Source organism: Pteropus vampyrus, unplaced genomic scaffold, assembly GCF_000151845.1.
Source record: "Pteropus vampyrus isolate Shadow unplaced genomic scaffold, Pvam_2.0 Scaffold182, whole genome shotgun sequence".
NCBI lineage: Eukaryota > Metazoa > Chordata > Mammalia > Chiroptera > Pteropodidae > Pteropus > Pteropus vampyrus.
Genome location: NW_011888963.1, coordinates 1964189 through 1973216, shown reverse-complemented (window position 1 = coordinate 1973216; position 9028 = coordinate 1964189).

Sequence of the window (9028 nt, the reverse complement as noted above, 5' to 3'; positions counted from 1 at the left end):
CGATGGTGTGATCCAACTAGGAAAGAAGGTCGATAAAAACTTAGGTTCCACAATTATCACAGGGCCAGGTAATGGGAAATGATCAGCCCCCTGGATTCTGTTAGTCCATTTGGAAAATCTTTCACCTTTATAATTCGAGAGGAATATGACCTAAGATCCTTGCAAATTCCTAGAATTTCTGCTACCACGATAGACTATCATCTACACTATGTAACACATGCATAATAAAAGTAAAATCGAGATTTGGATATTGGTGCATCAGCTAGGTTAACTCACTAGCTAAGTGATTTAAATGACAAATGTCACACCAATCTGGTGGCATCAATTAAAAAAATATTTTTTTTTGCCATAACCAAATGACAAATTAGTACAAGATATAGGCCTTTAAAGTCAGTCGCCATGAATTGTTAAAATAGCAAATGTTAACTTGGTGATTGTGAAAAGTCAGCTGTACTGAGCCCCATTCTGGGCATCTCAAAGATGATTACAGACTAACTTGAAGGGGTGGGAAGGTTACTATCTGAGTTCACCCAGGCATATATATCTCCATCCATTTACTTATTCACTTATTTAACTTATATTTATTGAATGTCCCCTTTTTGCCAACAGCTATAGTGTGTTTTTGGGAAAACAGCTGTGATGTACAACCAAAAGAGAAGATTTAAAGAGGGTGTGACAGATGTTTTTGAGTGTGCAAAGGGGGAAGAGGCTTATCTGTGTTATTCCAGAGGGCACAACTAGGGAAAGTGGGTAGACGATAAAGGGTGTCAGACTTGGTATAAATTACAGAAGAAACTTTTGACTTTGGAATGAGCTGACCAACAATGGCATCAACTGCTTTGCAAAATAGTGAACTTCCGGCCAGTCAAGGGAACTGTCAAAGCACAGATAAGAAAGATGGGGCCCAGAGAGATGAAATGACCTGGGCAAGGGTGCAGGGCCAGTGAGTGTACGATCTGGCTTGGCACCCGGAATGCGAGTCAGCCCAGGCCAGTCAGCCCTTGGTATGTAATGATTTAACTTTTGTTCTTTCAACCTCGAAGCATCGTGATGTGTTGTAATTTATAATTTTGATGAAACACATGCTACAAGGCTAATAATGTGTGGGAGTGAGTTGCTGAGCTAGCAAGCATATACCCACATTCTCGAAAAGACTTTGAAGTTCTATGCTTGTGGAATACACAGTAATTCTTGTGATGTATCACAACTTTTTTTCCATTATGAAAATAGTTGATGCTTACAATAATAAGCAAAAAGGTAAAGATAACTAAAGAAGTGAAAGTTCCTATCAGAAATGTGAAGTTTCAGATAAATTCATGTGGTATGTTAAATTCAGTGGCGACATGGATCTGTGATATGAAATTATTTCCTTGAATGTTCCATGGTTTCAGCAATCTGCCACAGAGGTGTTTTGGAAAATATTTAAGAAAAACAGAGTATTCTGTACTCATTCAACTACATTACACCATCTCCCTTGATCTTTCACTCTAATGAATTTGAACAACATTGATTATGAGGAAGGAGAAAGGGTTCTTAATCAAAGCTTACTCTTTGGGTAAGAAGTATGGGGAAGGAATTGCAGAGTGTCTCATGATCTGTGGCTTCCCTGTAGGTCTCTGCAGGCAGTAGGAAAACCTGGCTCCATGGGACTAGTGTGATACCAAATGGGTTAGTGCGATACCAAATATAGTCCCCCAGCATAGGCACCAAGTCCAAGACTTTCTCTCTAAGGAAAGGGCCTACTCCTGTCAGCTCTAGGCCTGAGGGCATTGTTTCAGAGGCAACCACTCTGATACTAAACCAGGATACTAAAGGCCGTTAAGGCGTAAATATTGAAAACAGAGCAGGACTTTGAGGGGACATCCACAGAGCCCCAAGTTTCCTTAATATACAAGTTGTCCAAGTGCAATTCCTGAACCAGCCCCATATACATCACATAGGAACTTGTTAGAAATGCTGATTTCCAATCCTCCCTCTCCCTGAGTCTCTTAATGGAAAACTCTGGGAGGGAGGAGGGGGTCTCAGCAGTGTTTTAACAAGCCCTGCAGGTGATACGAATGCCTGTTAGAGTTTGAGGAAAGGTGGAAGACGTTCAGGAGCAGGGGGAGAGACTTGGGTTTGATGATTGGTTTTGTGTCCAACCTTGACTGTCCAGCCTCCTTCTCCCCTGAAGACGGTGCTCATGGAAGCCAACAGTGATCCACACCATCTCTATTTATGTTCAGAATCGACAGGGTTTTCTGGGATTTCCTGGAACACAGAGCAGTAAGTAGAGAATACTGTTACATGCTTTCTATTTAGCTCTGTGGCCTTGCCAAGGTTTAAGTGGCACCTAGATTTTTCATAAATGGAAAATAGAAGTGTCAGCACACCCATGATAAACCATGAACAGTGATTCAGTTTGCAGAAATCGTGCCGAGACCCCCAAACCAGCTGCTTTTTGCATATTTCTACCTGCAAAGTTGTCAACACAGCAATTTTTGCCAGTTCCAATTTTATGTGAGAAAGCTAAAGTCCAACCATTTATACGAGTCATATCTTTTATTACTAGAACTTTACCAAATTAAATGTTTAATAACTAAAATAACATTCTCTGCCTGTGTGTGTTGTTCACCTAGTAAATATTTCAATCTCAGTCATTTCCCTCCGCCCTTCATCAGGGTTCTTGTTTTTCCATTATGGCAGGCTGTGTTTATGTGACAGCTGTTTTATATTGATATAAACATGCACCCCCCACCAGCTGAATAAATGTCAGGAGAACAGCAGGAAGCCTGTTTCTTCCTGTTACATTCTATCCCTGCTATAAATGTGTGTGTCGATAATGACAAGTAACATTTGCAGGGTCCGCACCTGGAAGAGCCCAGGATGAGCGAGGTTGGAATTATAAACTCTGAGTGGACTTTCCATAGCAGCACTTGATCCCACCCACTCATTGTTTATGTTATCAGTATGTTTATGGGGTAGATAAACAGGGTAAATAAACAGAGACTGCTGAGAGGGGAGGAGACACAGAGGAAAAGTGTGGGAGAAGGGAAAGACCTAAATTCGAAAGTGTAGCCAGTAGCAACACCTCCATCATGGTGCAGTTGGTGATTTTTGAGAGAGGTCACTAACACTTCTGGATCTCACCTGTTTAAAAAAAAATATATAATATCTTTCGGCTCTGAAGGGTTATAGTCCAGGTGGTGCTCTGGTTAGCAGATGGTTAACTGCTTAATGAAGTCTGTTTCTCTTTTCATTGACAGCAGCGGGTCTCAGACTTTAATTCTAAAACCTCTGCTCTTTTTCTTATGGCCTGAAGGAAGGAAAGATGGAATAAAGGGGGACAAAATTACCAAAATTTAGATGTTATGTTCAGAAACTCTAATCATGGGGTCCTGAATATGTTTTCTCGTTGGAAAATTATCTTTCAATGTTTGAGATGTGTTTCCCTCTGGCTAGAAAAGGAGGGTCCACTGTGTGCTCCCCTCTTTTCCTCCTGGCTAAGGTGCTAGGGGCCAAATAAGGAACTGGCCCTTGTTCCATTGCTTAATGAATGCCCGTTGACAGTAGGAAGTAATTCTGTTTATGGATAGAAGTAAGCCTCTTCCTATAAACCTCTTTCTAGTAGTTAAAGAAAGGGCAATCTTTTGTGAATAGACCAATCTGGGTTGGCCTTTACCTGGTTGGCAGAATTCATTCTGTTAGCGTGTTTTTATACAAAACCTCCGTGTGCTAAATAAAGGTCAGTGGAACAGTAGGCAGCCTGTTTCATCCCATTATGTGCTTGTCTTGTCACAAACCAGTTTAGCCTCCAAACCTTCCTGACCACACAAGGCTTTGAGGGTGGCTCTGCCACAGAGCTCTCGGTGGCCTGGCTGTCCCACTGTTCTATTTACAGTAATTTTCCTGAACAGCATTCAGAATTCTGGTGGGATCTGGGGTGGGTGAGACTGTAGCTAAATTGTGAGGCAGAGACTGACTCAAGCTCTTGGAGGGTCTCCTGCCACCCTTTTTCCCCCTAGGCAGTTTCCGACATAGAAACTGCCTCCACCCAAACAAATGTGGGATTGGGAGCTGTCGGCAGGGAGTTGTTGGAAGAAAGATTCATGATAGTATCGGGTTATGAAGTGAAAGGCATTTCTAAAGAAACGGGGGCACCAGAGCAAATCAGTATCTTATCCATCCAGATATTTTACCATGTAAAGTCACGTTGGAATGAATGACAAGAGGGGGCCTGAAAGTAACAGGGTATTGAGCCCTTGCTATATGGTAGGCATTGTTCATTATATGTTGTGTGGAGTGTCTCTCCTCAACCTTATTACAGTGGATTCTCTTATTTAATCCCCCTAATAATCCTCTGATGCAGACAGTCTTATTGTCCTTAATTCCACAGATGAGTGGAGGAACGTGCCTGGGTTTACGTGGCGATTTAAGTGGAGAATGAGGAATTCTAGTTCAGTTGCTAGAAATCCAGCCTCTAAACTTAACCACTGTAAGAATGAGTCTCAAATTTAATATGCATGTGTATCACCTAAAGATCTTATTAATAGTAGAAATTGATTCTCTTGGTCTCCAGTGGGGCCTGGGATTCTGTATTTCTAACAGACTCCCAGATGTTGCTGGTGCTGGTGGGCTGCGCCAGGCCGATGGCCACCTCTAGGCAGGAGGTAAATTATTTGCTTAAGAGCCCAGGACCTGGTCTCCCTTTTCCGAGCAGAGCAGTGCGCTTCACATTGAGCCACCTGCCCTGGCCATCCTCCTCTTCCTGTTAACCCAGGAAGGAAGCAGGGGAAGGGATTTCCAGAATGTCCACTGTGACACTCACTTCCTGGCTACAGAGACAGCCTTTTCATCCAGGACCATGCAAGTACCAGCTTCCTATTTCATCAACCTACAGGCCAGAGTGTGCAAGAACAAGAACATAACTGCCCAGCTGCTTAGAGCTGTAGATTCACACCCTTCACTCCTACCCCCGGCTCTGTCCTTAAAATCTAAACCCTATCTCACGGTCACAAGAAGACATTTTTGTACATTTCTCATTTGTACTAACGGAATGTAAACAGCCCTAGAATGGAAGGCAGGGGCTTAAGTTTCATCCCCAGTTTACATGTTCATTTGTTTGGTGACTAGAAGCTAGAAGCTTAAACTTTCTAAGCCCTCATTTTCTCTGTTTCTAAATGGAGCTAATAAAACTAATCCCCACTCTGTGGTTTAGGAATACTCCAAAGATTAAGGAACTTGGATTTATAAACAATTTGAGCTTCCTTGGAAATAAGTTCTTATTATGGAAATGTATAAATAATAATATAATTATGGCCGAAGTCCGTGAATGCCTCCTATGGCATTCAGCCACTCATTAGGCTTAATGACCAGCTCTCCTTTTTGGTTTTAAAAACCTCTCCTTGTTATAGCATTTCCCTGAAGTAGTCAAAAGGAAATGGCCTGCTTGAAATTCACACTCAATTTCACCATCAGTCAAAACCCACTCAAGTGCCAAGACACTGCCGTTCTAAAGAGAGAATTCCACATCACCAACCCAGGCTGGAGCACTGTGTAGCTGGGCTTCTGTACAGAAACAGTCAAAAATGAGACAGCTCACCAGATGCACTCAGTGCAGTGGGGCTATATTGGAACCCAAAGTGTTTCTTTGTTTACCGAAGAATAGCCAGTTCTTTGGTGAGTTCCAGGCAGGTTCATATTCCCGCCTTCAGTTTGGGGGGCTGGATCAGTTGGAACAGGAAGGGAGAATCTGGAAAAGATGGCAGGCTCTGAGAACATGCCTGACAGGCACTTTCACTCCCTTATCCAAAGTGCCACTTCTCACTTCCTTTACGGCATGCAGGGAAATTGTTCTTGTCTTAGGGCAAGATTGCTTTGTTCGGAAAGGGAGAAGTTCACCTGGCTTATAGTCTGCCAGGGAATCAGGCAATCACATTGTTGTAAAGATGATTTATCTTGTACATGGGATGTCTTAAGAATCTTTCAATCACTTCATTACAAGGTTATGTTTTTGCTCCCCTTGGCTCTTGACACACAGCATGGAGTTCGCTTGCCTTTTCCCATTTGATCTTCATTTGTTCCCCTGCTCTCTGCATTATGAAGCTAGGGGTTCACGTTGCATGTGACAAGGCTGAGGACTCAGAAATTATTTATAAGCAGTTGGGGCAGGGCTGCCCAAATCTCAATGCACTTAGAGACCCACAGAGTTTGTTTGTTTCCTGTCAAACCGATGATTGTTCATGGATAGAGAAGAAATGGTAGATGGAGTCCATACTTCTCCAAATGCTTCTCAATCTAATTAGTCACCCCTCACAAGAACCGTCTTCCTGAGGCTGGTTGCTGTGGTCCACTTCTCTCATTTATAGTTTTGGTTATTCTCTCTCCTTTGGGTGCCCTCTGCTTTCCCTTCTCCCCACTTTCCACTTTTTTTTTCTCTTTCAAGTCCTTACTTTATATCTGGTACAGCCTCCCATTTTCCTTGTCACCTTAAGGTTCTGGTTTCAGATTGTTTTCCTTCAGTAAATGTCACAAGTCAATCTAATTGATTTGTAATTCACTTTGTAATCTTAGCGTGATCACTTCAATTTCCCTCTCCCCTTCAGTTTCCAATTAAATTTTTAAAAATCAGAACTGACTATTATCTTTCTTGGTAGGTCTGAATCCATCATGATGTCTGAAATATAAAAATATGGCTACAGATGCTGTGAGAACAAAACAAACCTCCTTATAAAGTGCACAAGTCTCATCTGCACCCAGGTTGTATTCTGATTCTCCTAAATTGATGACCGCTATTTTCTACCCTGTTTCCTCTTCGCTCTCTCCAGGAGCAATATAATTAAGGGCCCAGGGGAACTGGCTTATTCCAAAGTTCAGGATGTTTGCATTAAAAAAAAAAAACAAAAAACTTTTGATGTACAATTTATTGGACATATTTTATATTTGTTAAACTAAATTAAACAGGATATGCCATATTTATTTCAGTTACAATTAACGTACAATATTATATTAGGTTCAGGTATACAACATAGTGATCAGACATTTATATAATTTCTGAAGTGGTCACCCTGATAAGTCTAGTACCCATCTGACACCATACATAGTTATTATAATATTACTGATTGTATTCTTATGGTGTACTCTGTGTCTCCATGACTATTTTTATAACTGGCAATTTATACTTCTTAATCCCTCCACCTTTTTCACCCATCCTCCTAAACCCCTCCCATCTGGCAACCATCAATTTGTTCTCTAAATCTATGAGTTTATTTCTATTTTGTTTGTTCATTTTTTTGTTTTTTGGATTCCACATATAAGTGGAATGATATAATATTTTTCTTTATTTGACTCGTTTCATTTAGCTTAATACCCTCTAGATGTATCCATGTTGTAGCAAATGGCAAGATTTCATTCCTTTTTCATGGCCGAGTAATATTCCATTGTATATATGTACAATATATCCATTCTTTATCCATTCATCTATTGATGGACAGTTAGGTTGCTTCCATATCTTAGCTGTTGTAAATAATGCTGCAATGAACATAGAGGTACATATATATCTTTTCAAATTAGTGTTTTGGATTTCTTTAGATCAATACCCAAAAGTGGAATTGCTGGGTCATATGGTAGTTCTATTTTTAAGTTTTTGAGGAACCTCTATACTATTTTATATAGTGGTTGCACCAATTTACAAAACCACCAACAGTTCATGAAAGTTCCCTTTTCCCCACATCCTTGTCAACAGTTATTTTTTGATTTATTGATGATAACCATTCTGATAAATGTGAGATGATATCTCATTGTGGTTTTAATTTCCATTTTTCTGAAGATTGGTGATGTCGGACATCTTTTCACATGTCTATCGGTCATGTGTATGTCCTCTTTAAAGAAATGTCTATTCAGGTCCTCTTCCCATTTTTAAATTGAATTATTATATTTTTGTTTTGTTTTGGTGTTAATTTTTATGAGTTCCTTATATATTTTGGATATTAATCCCTTATCAGATGTATCACTGGCAAATATCTTCTCCCATTCAGTAAGTTGTCTTTTTGTTTTATTGATTATTTCCTTCACTGTGCAAATCTTTTTAGTTTGACATAGTCCCATTTGTTTATTTTTTCTTTTGTTTCCTTTGCCCAAAGAGACGTATCCAAAACTATATTGCTTAGAGCGATATCAAAATGTTTACTGCCTATGATTTCTTCTAGGAGTTCTATGTTTTCAGGTCTTACATTTTAAGTCTTTAATCCATTTTGACTTTATTCTTGTATGTGTGTAATAAAGTGGTTTAGTTTCAATTGTTTTGCATATATCTCTCCAGTTTTCCCAGCAGCATTTATTGAAGAGACTTTCTTTACTCCATTGTATATTCTTGCTTCCTTTCTCAAAGATTAATTGACCATATAGGTATAGGTTTATTTCTGGGCTCTCTATTTGGTTCCATTGATCTATGTGTCTTTTTTATGTCAATATCATACTGTTTTGATTATCATAGCCTTGCAATATAGTTTGATATCAGGTAGCATAATACCTCTAACTTTGTTCTTCTTTCTCAAGATTTCTTTGGCTATTCAGGGTCTTTTGTCGTTCCATGTAAATTTTAAGATTATTTGTTCCAGTTCTGTGAAAAATGCCATTGGTATTTTGATAGGAATCGCATTGAATCTGTAAATTGCTTTGGATAGCCTTCCATTTATTTGTATCTTCATCAATTTCTTTGTTCAGTGTCTTACAGTTTTCCAAGTACAGGTCTTTTCCCTCCTTAGTTAAATTTATTCCTAGGTATTTTATTGTTTTTGATGCAATTGTAAATGGAATTGTTTCTTAATTTCTCTTTCTGATAGTTTGTCATTGATGTAAAAAAATGCAACCAATTTTTTAATGTTAACCTTGTATCCTGTTACTTTACTGAATTCATTTATTAGTTCTAATAGTTTTTTTTTTTTTTAGTGGAATCTTTAGGGTTCTCTAGATATAGTATCATGTCATCTGCAAAAAAAAGACAGTTTTACTTATTCCCAATTTGGATGCATTTTATTTCCTGTCTGAT